Below are 13789 nucleotides of genomic sequence, written 5' to 3'. Positions count from 1 at the left end.
GCAAGGGGAAGGTCCTGTGTCCAGGGTCTGCCTGCAGGCTAGTCCCCCGGATCCTGTTACATGTCAGGAGGGTTTCAGGCTGAGAAAGAGAAGGCGGGAATGCAGCGTCTGAAGGCGCGGGCTCTATCAGCTGGCCTGGGCACAGGCGGCGCGGCGAGGAGGTGCCCCGGCTGTGCTCCTGCAGAAAAGAGGGCCCACTACGCCAGCGTCTCAGCAGCTACTGACGCTGGAACCCTTCTAGACCCTCTCCGCTGCAGCACATCATCATCATCACCATGGGCACCACCACCACTGGCTGACCGGGCCATTTGCCACGCCCCGGGCGCCGCTACTCTTTGACCAAACGTTTATTGCTCATCTCCACAGCACACATGTCCGTGTTTTCCACGTGAGGAAGCTGAGGCTGTGCTATCCTTTGCTATTTGTTCCCTCCAAATAGCACATTGAAATTTGATCCCCAGTGCTGGAGGTGGGGCCCAGTGAGAAGGGGATCCGGTCATGGGGGCATTCCCCTCTTGAACAAAGAATGCCCTTCCTCGGGGTGAGTGAGTTCTCACCACCGCCTTGGTTCCTGGGAGAGCCAGTTGTAAGAAGAGCCCAATTATCCAATTACCCAATTACCCCATTACCCCATTAGCTGTGTGACCTTGTGTGACCTTGAACAGGTACTTAACCTTTCTGTGCCTCATTTCCCCACCTGCAAAATGGTGGTGATGCTTGGTGCAGAAGCAATGCTGCTGTTTTCATTATCTCCCGCTCGCCAGCTCCTGTCCCCTGCGCCAGGAGTGGAAGCAGCCTGAGGCCCTTACCTGCAGCAGACGCTGGCGCTCTGCACACCTAAGCCTGATGAGTATCTTTTTTTTTTTTTTTTTTTTGATACGGTCTCACTCTGTCACCCAGGCTAGAGTGAGTGTCGTGGCGTCATCACAGCTCACTGCAACCCCAAACTCCTGGGCTCAAGCGATGCTCCTGCCTCAGCCTCCCGAGTGGTTGGGACTACAGGTGCACCCCACCACACCCAGCTCATTTTCTCTGTTTTTAGTAGAGAAAGGGTCTCGCTCTTGTCCAGGCTGGTCTCGAACTCCTGAGCTCAAGAGATCCTCCCACCTCAGCCTCCGAGCATTCTGGGGTTACAGGCCAACATCTTCTCTTTATCAAATTACCCAGCCTTGGGTATTTCTCATAGTGGTGAGAAGGGACTAAGACAGGCTGAGTGTGGGTAGGTGACCACCCTGAGGTCACACGCTAACGAGCCAGGGTCGGAGTTCAGACGGAGCTGCCTAACGCCAAGTCTGGCCCAAAGGACCGGCGGGGGCTGGTCTGCCCGTGCTCCAGCTGCTCCTCCGAGCAGGGAGTGAAAGTACCTGCCTGGGTCAGAGACATGCCACGTCCCCACGCAGGCCACCAGAGGCGCCAGCCCCTTCCCCACGGCGATCCGCACACAGCACGAGCGCCAGGTCAGGAGGCCGCCCTGCGCCAGGCACAGAGCCCAGGGTGTTCGTTCTTGGGCTCTCCCGCCTTTTCCTGGGAGCCCCAGAGCCCCGCGCCCGCCCGCCATGCTTGCCCTGGCTCCTGGGTGAGGACGGCCGTGAACTGGCACGCGCAGGGTGGTGGCGCGGGACAGGAGTCTACACTCCAGCCCAGGAGGCAGCCCCAGAAGCTCCTCTTCTTTCTTTCTCCACAGCGACCTTTAGTACTCAAGGGAACTGCTGTATTTCGGGGGGGTCTTTTTAGTCAGCTGTGAAGTAGTGGGGGAGGGGAGCCCGTTTGTACGTCTCTGCTCTCTTCCCTCAGATTTCCAGCTGGTTCCCCAGCCCCATTCCGTGTGTGTGTGCATTTATGCAACTAGACCGATTTGTGTTCTTTAAAAGAAACATTATTAATAATTAATAAAGCTTCCCAAGATAAAAGCTGCCTCATGAACTAAATAATATAAATAGCTACAACATAATGAGTGCACTAGACATTCTACTGAGCATATTTAACCCTAAAAACGGCTCCACGGGGCAGGTGCCACTATCATCACCATTTTCAAATAAGGAAACCGAGGCGCAGAGATGATGGATAACCTGTTCAAGGTCAAAGGCTAGTGGGCACATCATGGTCCTAGGATCCGAACCAAAGCAGCCGATCGTTGGAGGCGGCGTTTGTCCTGCCACATCAGAGCTAACGTCCCAAACAGAGCATGGGCCCCGAAGGCTCTGCTGTCCTGTCTCTGTGGCCTTAATCCCCTTCAGGAAGGGAGGAGCCCACGGTGTCCATCAGCACTGAGCACTCCGAGGACAGAGGCTGTGGCCCTGAGACTTTGGGGTCCCAGCAGTCTAGCCCAGTGCCACACCCTAGGGATGTCCAAGTCAAGTTTGGCCCAGGAGATGTCCAAGTTTGGCCTAGAGATGTCCAAGGCCGTGCGGGAGGCAGGATTGTAGGGGATGGAACAGGAAGGCGCGTGGAAAACCAGAATCCCAGCATCGGGAGGAGTTACCTTGCCATTTCCCAACGAATGGGAGGGTCCTCTGCACTCTCCCATGTCTCCAGACCTCTCACCGCCCGGGCGGCCTGCCCAGGAGGGCTGCCGTCTGCTCCTCCTGGAGCTCGGACCAGCCCCCAGTATGCTCACCAGCCTGCTCTGCCCCGCGCCCCACCCGCCCCTCTCCAGCCAGCCCGCGGAGGCCGCCCCGCGGGTATGTGAGCAGAGCTTCCGCTCTGCCCCACGCTTGTCTGCAGTAACGCCGGAGTGACCAGCAAAGCTGAATGCGGAGCCCAAGAATTCCTAATTTCCCGTCCAAGGGTTGCAGATGAAGGCAATACATCCTTTTAGTAATTGCATTTTCCAGGAGGGAATTTAAAGAGATGAAAGAGCCTATAAGCCGAGGTGTTCGGAGAAAACAGAAAGGCAGGAAGAGCTTTCACAGTTGAGTTCTTAGAAAATGCTGGAATAAAATCCCTATATTCACTCAACCTGCCCTGGGCCTTCCAGGGTCCACACACTCCTCTCTGCTCTTCTCATTCTGGCGGGGCCCCCCATAGCCCCCCCATGACGAGGATCCCTAGGGGAAAGGGAAGCCCCCAGGCTGCATGTCCCTAGTGCCCCCTCCCCTCCTTGCCTTACTGCAGCCTGAATTCTGTGGTCTATGCAGCACCGGCCACGAGTGCCATCTCCATCTCCTTGCAGTGCCCCACCTGGACGCACCCCGCCCAGCTCCTGACCCGCGCTCCCTCCTTGCTCGCCTCCTGTGTCCTGAGTGCTCTTCCAGAGCTCGCTAATAAGAACTCCTGGGCCTCGTGACATGACTCACACCTGCAATCCTAACACTTTGGGAGACCAGCCTGAGCAAAAGCGAGATCCCGTCTCTACTGAAAACAGAAAAATTAGCCAGGCGTGGCGGCTTGCGCCGTATTCCCAGCTACTCGGGAGGCTGAGGCAGGAGGATCGCTTGAGCCCAGGAGGTTAAGGTTGCAGTGAGCTGTGATGACGCCACTGCATGCGTCATCACAGGGTGATGCCGTGGGGAGGTTCCCCGTGCACTGGCCGCCAGTTCTCCGGGGGACGCCGACCGGGTGTCCCGTAATTCAGTTCAGTTCTGGCGTGCCCCACCCAGAGTCAGCCCGAGGCCCCACAGGGCAGGGCTCCGTCCCACAGACCACCCCACTGCGGACGGCAGTCACCAGCCCGGGCTGTGGCCTGTGCTTCTGACCCACCAGCTGCAACCTGGGGGTTCCCACAGCCCCCTCCTTGGGTTCGATTTGCTGCAGCAGCTCACAGAACTCAGGATGTGTTGTGAAGGGCAGGGCGCGGGGGAGGCGTGGCGCTGGGCCCCGCCCTCCAGGGACGCTCTCTGAACCTGTCCTGTGGGTTTTATGGAGGCATTTGCAGAAGCTTTGCCACGTGGGTGTGATTGACCACATTGCCGGACCAACTCGACCCTCAGCCCCTCTCCACTCCCTGGAATTTGAAACTGGAAACTGAAAGTTCCAACCCTCTAACCATGAAGCTGGTTCCCTGGCAACCAGCCCCCATGCTAGGCTAGCAGGGGCCACCAAGAGTCACCTCATGTGAACAAAAGGCACTCCTGTCTCCCAGGGGTTGCTAGGGACTTAGGAGTCTGTGCTTTAGCAGGTGCTGCCGGACGCCTTCGCAGAGCGGCCACACTCCGACCAGCGGTGCGAGGGACTCCCAGGTGCTCTGCCCGCCACCAGCACTTGGTGTCCTGGCTGACTCGGTCTGGCCCGCCCAGCCAGTGAGCACTGCTGCGCTCCTACCTTTCAGGATGCGTGAAGGTCTTGGGAGCTCTGCGTCGGGGACAGGGGTCAGAGGACAAGTATTGGAACGAAAGACCTTCCTGGCGGCCCTCTCCACAGGGTGTCAGGAGCTCTGTGTCAGGAGCCATGGACAGAGACCCACCCGCATGCCTCACTGTCTCACGGTGGCATTTTCCTGATCATCCTCCATGCACTGAGCGCCTCCTCGCCCGCTCCGTGCCAGTCCCCGCCCAGTGGCTCCCCAGGGTGCAGGGGTGCCTCCCCTCCCCCCGCATCCTCACAGGCCCTGCAGGGGCAGCGCAGGCCATGTGAATGGCATTGTGCAGAGAGTAGGCTATTTGGCCGGGCGCGGTGGCTCACGCCCGCAATCCCAGCACTCTGGGAGGCCGAGGTGGGTGGATTGCTCAAGGTCAGGAGTTCGAAACCAGCCTGAGCAAGAGCGAGACCCCGTCTCTACTATAAATAGAAAGAAATTAATTGGCCAACTAATATGTATAGAAAAAATTAACCGGGCATGGTGGCGCATGCCTGTAGTCCCAGCTACTCGGGAGGCTGAGGCAGGAGGATCGCTTGAGCCCAGGAGTTTGAGGTTGCTGTGAGCTAGGCTGACGCCATAGCACTCACTCTAGCCTGGGCAACAAAGTGAAACTGTCTCAAAAAAAAAAAAAAAAAAAAAAAGGAGTAGGATTTTTAACATCCCTACTCCCTTGTAAAGGAGCCGTCACTGCACAGCGAAGTCCTTCTTCCTAACCAAGTGGCCTCGCTGCACCTGGAGGCTGCACACGGAGGCTGGTGCCTGCGGCTCTCCCTTTCCCGGGCTGGTGCTCTTGCTCAGGCCTTGGACGGCGGTCCCCTTGGCTGTGGCAGCGACCCGCTGGCCAGACTCCCTGCCTCCCGAGTCCCCGAGGCAGGGCAGCCTCCATGCCAGCAGTCTGAGTCCCCGCACAAGCCTCATCCTCACCGGGCAGCCGCCGGGGATGGGGGAGAGCAGGGGAATGTGCTGTCCCAGCCGTGGAGGCCGAGTCTCGAGGCGTTGGCTGGGTTGGTCCCTTCCACAGGCTGCCAGGGAGTGTCTGTCCCAGCCTCACTCCTAGTGCGTGTGGCTCCGGTGTTCCTTGGCTTGGAGAGGGTCTTCTCCTTGGGTTCACGTCAGCTTCCCTCTGTGTGTTTGTCCCTGTGTCCCAATGTCCGCTTCTTAGCCGGAGACTAGTCATTTTGGATGAGGGCCCAGAGTAATGACCTCATCTCGACTTGATCATCAGCAAAGACCCCTTTTTCCAAATAGTATGTGTGTGACCAGTCCCAAGGTCACAGCCACAGGCCCTGGGCGGGGCACGGGGATGGGAATCCAACCTGTAACACTCCCTCCCTCCCTCACTGGAAACCTTTAGCAGCATCCTGGCCCTGCCAAGGAGGTGAAGGGTCCCCGCGGGTGGCCTGGCTCCTCCTGGATCCAAGGCCCAGTCCCACCCACTCACTGTAGCCGGGGAGACCTGCTGTCCTCAGACCTCAGCCACCTCCCGAGCCCCGTGTGCACTGACTCCCCGCGGCTGCCTGGGCCACCTGCCCCGTGCTCCTCTGCAGGCCTGGCCTCCTCCCGGGGCAGGTGCGCAGAACTGTCCAGAATGCCCCGTGGGGACGTTTAGGGCTTCCAGCACGGGTCAGGAGCGTGCCTGCCCCTGCCCTGCCCTCCCACGCGCTGGCCCCCTCGGCCTGTGACCTCGGCGCCTTCCCTCCACCGTGGCGGTGCTCTGCGCGCTCTCGCTCCGTCCTCACGAACCCCGGCCTCCAGGGAACCTGGTTCGGGGCACAGCTGAGCCGCCAGCACCGATGTCACCTGTGTGGGGGCCCCACCAGGATGGGGCCCTGGCTGTGTGTGTCAGCGCACGCCTTCTGCTCACGAGGGGGGTTGGGGGAGTCAGGGACCAGCTGCGGGGCCCACAGGGGTTCCGGGCAGTGAGACAGGACCGCTCGGAGGACTGGAAAGAGGTTCAGTCGCAGGAACTCGGCCACCAAGCTGGACTGAGGTGACAAGGACTCGAGGCTGATCCCAGGGCCTGGACGCCTGGCACAGCGCAGGTGTGGACATGAGCCGAGGGCACCTCCTCCCCCCTGCGGACTCAAGGCCGCCTCGTCCGAAACCCTGGGGTCATCAACGCTCCCTGAGCCGCTCTTTAGCCGGGGCCAGCCCCACTCCCGGCCTCCCGGGTCCTCCTGGCCTTCCTCTAAGCCAGGCCCGTGTGGCGTGGCACGCCCACAGCAGCGCCCGCAGGCCGGCCGCGCCCCGTCGGAACACAGCAGTGGCCCCGGTGCCCGGCCCGCCAGGCCTGCTTCTCCCGACCTGCCGGGCTGCACCTGTCACTCCTGCGTCGGAACACTGGGTGTCCCCGGGCCTTTTCCTCCTGCGCCCACGCACACTCTCGGTGCTCCCTGGGGCTGTGGCTCCCGCACGCCCTGAGGTTCAGGGCGCAGATGCGGTGCGGCGGGCTGTCCCCTGTCCCTGCAGCCTTCCCCGCACCTGCTCGCCACCTGCCGCCGGGGCGATGGCAGCTCCCTCCCCACCTGGCGCAGAGCGCAGCTCAGCAGCCCCACGGCTCTTCCTCTCTCTCACGTCCCACATGCGAGTTTTTAGCCAGTGCTCCCCATTCTGCCTTCAAACCGTGCCCCGAACTCAGCCCTCTGCCCGCTCTCTCCCCCATGTGTGAACAGCCTGCCGGCTCCCTGCCCGCACTCTCGTCCGCCCCACGCCTGTTCCGACCCCGGCGGGGCGACTCTGCTCACGCTGCGCGGACCGGCTGCACCCCGCCAAGCGGAGCCCTCCGACTGGCACCAGCCCGCCATGCCGCGCGCCGGCCCGGGCGACACCGCATCTGCCGGGCTCCTGCCCTCGCTTTCCTGCGACCTTCGCTCAAAAGTCACTTTCTCCGCGAGCGCTCTGCGCGGGGCTGGGCGCAAGCGGGCCGCGGTGCGGGCGTGGGACCAGGGCGCGGGGCCTGGGTGCGGTGCGGGGCGTGGGGAGTGGGGCCAGGGCGCAGTGCGGGGCGCGGTGCGGGCGTGGGGCCGGGGCGCGGGGCCGGGTGCGGGCCAGGGCGCGGTGCGAGGCGCGAGGTCGGGGCGTGGGGCCGGGGCGCGGGGCCGGGTGCGGGCCTGGGCGCGGTGCGGGGCGCGGGGAGCGGGCCCGGGCGCGGGGCGGGGCGGGGTGCGGACATGGTGCCTGGCGGGCAGGGCTGGGCGAGGTTCGGGCCGCGGTGCGTACGCGGTGCTTGCCGGGCACAGGCCGAGCGTGGAGCGGGGTGCGGAGCGGGTCGCGGGGCCAGGGCGCGGCGCGGGGCCGCGTGCGGTGCGGACACGGTGCGGGGCGGGCACGGGCCGAGCGCGGAGCGGGGTGCGGAGCGGGCCGCGTGCTGTGCGCGGCGCGGTGCGGGCGCTCCGAGCACGCAGCAGAGACCCATCTTCCCGCCGTCGCGGCGCTGCGAGTCCGGCCCCGGCGTCCACGCGCGCCCCCTCCTCCGCGGGTGTCCCCAGCCGCGCTCCCGTGGGGGCGTCCACGCGCGTCGGGCCCGCCCTGGTGGCCTCGCGTTCGCTCCGTCTCCGCGCTGCGGCCCGCACCGGGTCTCCCGGCCCGCAGCCGTCCCGCCGCGCCTGCGCTGTGCCCCTCGCCCCCTCCGCACCTGTGCGTCCCCTGGTGTTCCTCCCCGCGCCCGGCCCCACGTCCCCAGAGCGGGCGTGTCCCTTCTCAGAGCCCCCCGGCGCCCCGCAGGGCCGCCGTGTCTGCAGGTGGCACGATGGGCGCGCGTCGCCTCTTCACCTCTAGATGTTCATAGATTTCCCCTTTTTTTTTTTGTAGAATCAGGGTCTCGCTCTGTCGCCCGAGCTGGAGTGCAGGGCATCCGCACAGCTCACTACAGCCTCACACTCCCGGCCTCCAGTGATCCTCCTGCCTCAGCCTCCCGCGTCGCTGGGACCACAGGCTCTCGCCACCACACCCCACTAAATTTTTCATTTTTTGTACAGATGGGGTCTTCCTATGTTGCTCAGGCTGGTCTCAAACTCCTGGGATCAAGAGATCCTCCCGCCTCAGCTTCCCAAAGCTCTGGGATTATAGGCGGGAGTCAACAAACCCGGCCTGATTATTTTTATTAAAGATTTTTTCGAGCACTTTGGAAATGGACTCATCATCTGAAATGTGTCTCCATCATTAATGTCACGCTTTTGCTCACTTATTAGCAGACTGTTTTCTCCCAGTACCTTTCCCCTAGATCCAACTGCAAAAAGCCTTTCTGTTTCTTAACCTCTTTTTGGCTCCAGAAGGCATGTCGTCTTTTTCCCTCCTGCCTTCTGTTTGGTATTTAGACGCACAGCCTCCGCGCACACGCGGCTTCTTCCCTCTCCAGGGAATTTTCTGCAACTGTAGGCCTCGCCTCGAGAAGACTCAACACATACAAAGTTTAAATGCCAGAAACAAACCAAAGGCAGGGGACAAAAGGGAAGGATGATTATTTTACTAAAAGGTCTTTTTTAAAAAAATATATATATATATATTTTAGGATTCAGTGTGTATTTCTTTTTTTGTTTGTTTGGTTTTGGGTTTTTTTTTTGTTTTGTTTTTTTTTTTTTGAGACAGAGTCTCACTTTGTTGCCCAGGCTAGAGTAAGTGCCGTGGTGTCAGCCTAGCTCACAGCAACCTCAAACTCTTGGGCTCAAGCAATCCTCCTGCCTCAGCCTCCCAAGTAGCTGGGACCACAGGCATTCGCCACCATGCCCGGCTAATTTTTTCTATATATATTAGTTGGCCAATTAATTTCTTTCTATTTATAGTAGAGATGGGGTCTCGCTCTTGCTCAGGCTGGTTTCGAACTCCTGACCTTGAGCAATCCGCCCGCCTCGGCCTCCCAGAGTGCTAGGATTACAGGCGAGAGCCACCACGCCGGGCCAGTGTGCATATCTTGAATAGTGATTTTCCTCTAGTGCTTGTAAAATGTGATTAGACTTACACATTTTAATTCATATAATACTATCTGCAGCACTTGTAATGTGTCAGGTTAGATACAGCCGTGGTGGCATTTCTTTGGTAAAAGGCTCATAACTACTTTGGGCTTTTGTGACCTTTTCATTTTTTTCCTCCTAGAATTTCTAAATTCTTGCTCTGGGCTCTGGGCTCCCGGCTTTGCATCCAAAGCTCCCGGCTTTGCATCCAAGGAGCACAGGGCAGTGGGGTGGTCACTTGGGGTCTCCTGGAGGAATGAGGGAGGGAGGAGTCTCTCCCAGAGGAGTGGCACCGAAGGCCCCCAGGCCACACACCTCTGCTCCAGGTGTGCTGCCTGTCACCTGCAGCTTCCTTCCAGTCTGCCCTGACAGAAGGAAATGGACAGACGTCACAGAATGGGGTTCAAAGGACCCCAGGGACAGCCCCCTCATTCCTCAGTGAGGAGGAGGTGAGGAAGGTGTGTGCAGGCCTGGCTCGGTGGCTCTCGCCTGTAATCCTAACACTCTGGGAGGCCGAGGCGGGTGTATTGCTCGAGGTCTGGAGTTCGAAACCAGCCTGAGCAAGAGCGAGACCCCGTCTCTACTATAAATAGAAAGAAATTAATTGGCCAACTAATATATATCGAAAAAAATCAGCTGGGCATGGGGGCGCATGCCTGTAGTCCCAGCTACTCGGGAGGCTGAGGCAGGAGGATTGCTTGAGCCCAGGAGATTGAGGTTGCTGTGAGCTAGGCTGACGCCACAGCACTCACTCTAGCCTGGGCAACAGATTGAGACTCTGTCTCAGAAAAAAAAAAAAAAAAAGTTCTTGTGCCCCTTTGCAATTAATCTCTCCTCTCCTCCTGTCCTGGGCAACCACTGATGTGCTTTCTGTCGATATGGTTTTGCCTTTTCCGAAGTTTTATGTAAATGGAATGATATGGAAAGCACTCTCGGAACCGGCTGCTCTGGCGTAGCAAAGGGCTCTGAGATTTGTCCGTGCCGCCCGTGTCCTTTGCTGTAGCAGGTCCCCGCCGGGCCTGTCGGCTCAGCAGCAGCACGCAGCACGCATCGGGCTCTCTCCACCGCGGGCCGTTTGCGAGTCACCCGGCTATGGACATTTGCGGGGTCTGCTTCACTTCTCTTGGATGAATGTCAAGGAGTGGACTTGACATACGTGACCGAGATGTATGTGGTTAAGTGTGTGTTTAACTTTTTAAGAAACTGCCAGACTGTTTTTCAAAGTGATCGTACTGTTTTACATTCCTACCAGCAATAGAGTAAAAACATTGCTCCACATTCTCATAACACTTTTCAGTCTTTTCCGTTCCAGTCATGTGAAATGGTACCTCACGGTGGTTTTGACTTGCATTTCCTTGCTGACGGTGATACCGAATACCTCTTCACATGCTACTGGACATTCATACGTCTTCTTTGGTGAGGCGTCCAAATTCCGTGTCCATTTTTTTTAAGAATTGGGTTGCTTATCTTATTATTGTATCAGGTTGAAAGGGCACTTTATATATTTTAGATACAAGTCCTTTGTCAGAAACATGTATTGTGAATATGTATATCATCATGTGGCCAATTTTTTAATGGTGTCTTTCAAAGGGCAGTTTTTTTATTTTTATGAAATTCAACTTATCAGATTTTTTCTTTTATACTTCACAACTTTTGGTGTATTGTTTTTATTTGGCTTCTTTTGTTCATTATACATAAGATTCATTTATTGCACGTAACTACAGTTCTGCCAGTTTCGTTGGTGTGTAGAATCCCTTTGTATGTACATACTACAGTAGACTGTTTACTCATTCTATTGTCAATGGCATGCGGGCTTTTTTGGCCATTACAAATTATACTGTTATGAACATCCTTGTAAATGCACCATGAGACATATGGTGCATGTATTTCTCTAGGCTTATAACTTAGAGTAGATTGCCGGGTGACAGCACATGCATAACTTCAACTGTACTAGATAATGCCAAGAAGTTTCCAAAAGCAGCTGAACTAATTCACACTTCTACTTGCAGTTTATAAGAGTTCCAGTGACTTCACATTCTCACTAATTGATTATATAATATTTTCAATCCTTTTCATTTTTTACTAGTCTGATGTATGCATAATAGCCATTTTCAGCCCTTTTTTGATAACATGCATTTTAATTAAGGCCATACATTTCCCTCTAAATCCTTCTTTAACTCCATCTAATGATTTTTTTTTTTTTTTTTTATAGAGACGGGGTCTCGCTATGTTGCCCAGGCTGGAGTGCAGTGGCTATTCACAGGCGCGATCCCACTACTGATCAGCACGGGAGTTTTGACCTGCTCCGTTTCCGACCTGGGCCGGTTCACCCCTCCTTAGGCAACCTGGTGGTCCCCCGCTCCCGGGAGGTCACCATATTGATGCCGAACTTAGTGCGGACACCCGATCGGCATAGCGCACTACAGCCCAGAACTCCTGGGCTCAAGCGATCCTCCCATCTCAGCCTCCCGAGTAGCTGGGACTACAGGCGCGCGCCACCGCGTCCGGCCATCTAATGATTTTTTAAAAAAATTTTTTTACCATTAAAAATGTTCAATATATTCTAAAGTGGAAACAATAGTATAATGAACCCCAATGTACTCACTAGCCAGTTCCAGCAATTATCAGCTCTTTGCTAATGTTATTTCATTTGTACCAATGCTGGATTATTTTGAAACAAATCCAAGAGATGATATATCCTTTCATCTATACATGTTTCAGTATTTAACTCTAATACTAAATGACCTTTAAAAAAACAAAGATGTCATTATATCATATTTTAAAATAATAAATCCTTAATATCATTGAATATACATGTCTTGAGCCCAGGAGTTTGAGGTTGCTGTGAGCTAGGCTGATGCCATGGCACTCTAGCCCAGGCAACAGAGTGAGACTCTGTTTTAAAAAAAAAAAAAAGACTAAAACCAGCAATGAGATACCACTACACACCTATTAGAATGATCCAAGTCTGGTGATGCCACGATTAAGAAAAAAGAATGACCCAAATCGAAAACATGGACAACAACAAATGCTAGTGAGGAAGTGGAACAATAGGAACTCTCATTGCTGGTGGGAATGCAAAACAGTAGAGTCACCTTAGAAAACAGTTTGGCAGTTTCATAGTTCCTTATAAAACCTAACTCTTACTATATAATGCTATATAGTAAGAGATAAGTAAACTCTTACTATAAATCTCTCAGTATATGATCCAGCAATTGCCCTCCTTGGTATTTACCCAAAGGAAGTGAAAACTTACGTCCACACCAAAACCTGAGAATGGGTGTTTATGGAGCCCTATTCATAATTGCCAATAGTGGAAGGAACCGAGATGTCCTTTAACAGGTGAATGGATAAATGTGGTACATCCAGACAATGGAATGTTGTTTAGCACTGAAAAGAAATGAACTGTCGAGTCATGAAAAGATATGAAGGAAACTTAAGTGTATATTATTACTAACTGAAAGAAGTCAATCTGAAAATGCTAAATACTGCATAATTCCAACTATACGACATTCTGGAAAAGACAAAACTATGGTGACAGTAACGAGATCAGAGGTTTCCAAGAATTAGGAGAAAGTAGGGGATGAATAGGCAGAACACAGGAGTTTTAGGGCAGTGAAACTCTTCTGTGTGATACTACAGTGTTGGATACATGTCATTATACATTCGTGAAAACCCAGAGAATGTACACCGCCAAGAGTGAACTCCAATATAAACTACACACCTTGGGTGAGGATGATGTGTCAGTGTAGATGCATCAGTTACAACAAATGTACCATGGAGGTGGAGGACGTCAACAATGGAGGAGGTTGTGCAAGTGTGGGGACAAGGAACATTTTATACTTTCTGCTCAATTCTTCTGTGAACCTAAATCTGCTCTACTAAACAAAATTTGTTAATAAACAAACTTCCACTATGAAAGTAGATTTTTCTCTCATTATAGTTCTGCCCGTTTTTGCTTTATATATCTGGAGTCATGTTAACAGGGGAATATGAATTTAGAATTTTTATATATTACTGATGAATTAAAACTTTTACCATTAAGTAACCCTTTTTATCTTAGTAATCCTTTTTGGCTTGAATTCTACTTTGTCTCATATAGCTAGAGTAGCTTTTTTCATTAGTAATTTCTTAATGTAGTTTTTCTATTTTTTTATTTTTACAGTTTTGGTTTTCTTATGTTTTTCATCTTTCTCTTGTAAATAGTATATAATAAGGTTTTATAGGGTTTCTTTTCCTAATAATCTGTTTTTTAAAATGGAATATTTAGTGCATTTACAAATTATTTAATTAAATATTTTGATAAGTATATATTTTTTTGGTTTTTGAGACAGAGTCTCGCTTGTTGCCCAGGCTAGAGTGAGTGCCGTGGCATCAGCCTGGCTCACAGCAACCTCAAACTCTTGGGCTTAAGTGATCCTCCTGCCTCAGCCTCCCGAGTAGCTGGGACTACAGGCATGTGCCACCATGCCTGGCTAATTTTTTCTATATATTTTTAGTTGTCCAGCTAATTGCTTTCTATTTCTTTAGTAGAGATGAGGTC

The sequence above is a fragment of the Microcebus murinus genome, chromosome 24 (assembly GCF_040939455.1).
Source record: "Microcebus murinus isolate Inina chromosome 24, M.murinus_Inina_mat1.0, whole genome shotgun sequence".
Classification (NCBI taxonomy): domain Eukaryota; kingdom Metazoa; phylum Chordata; class Mammalia; order Primates; family Cheirogaleidae; genus Microcebus; species Microcebus murinus.
Note: the sequence above shows the minus strand (reverse complement) of the source record.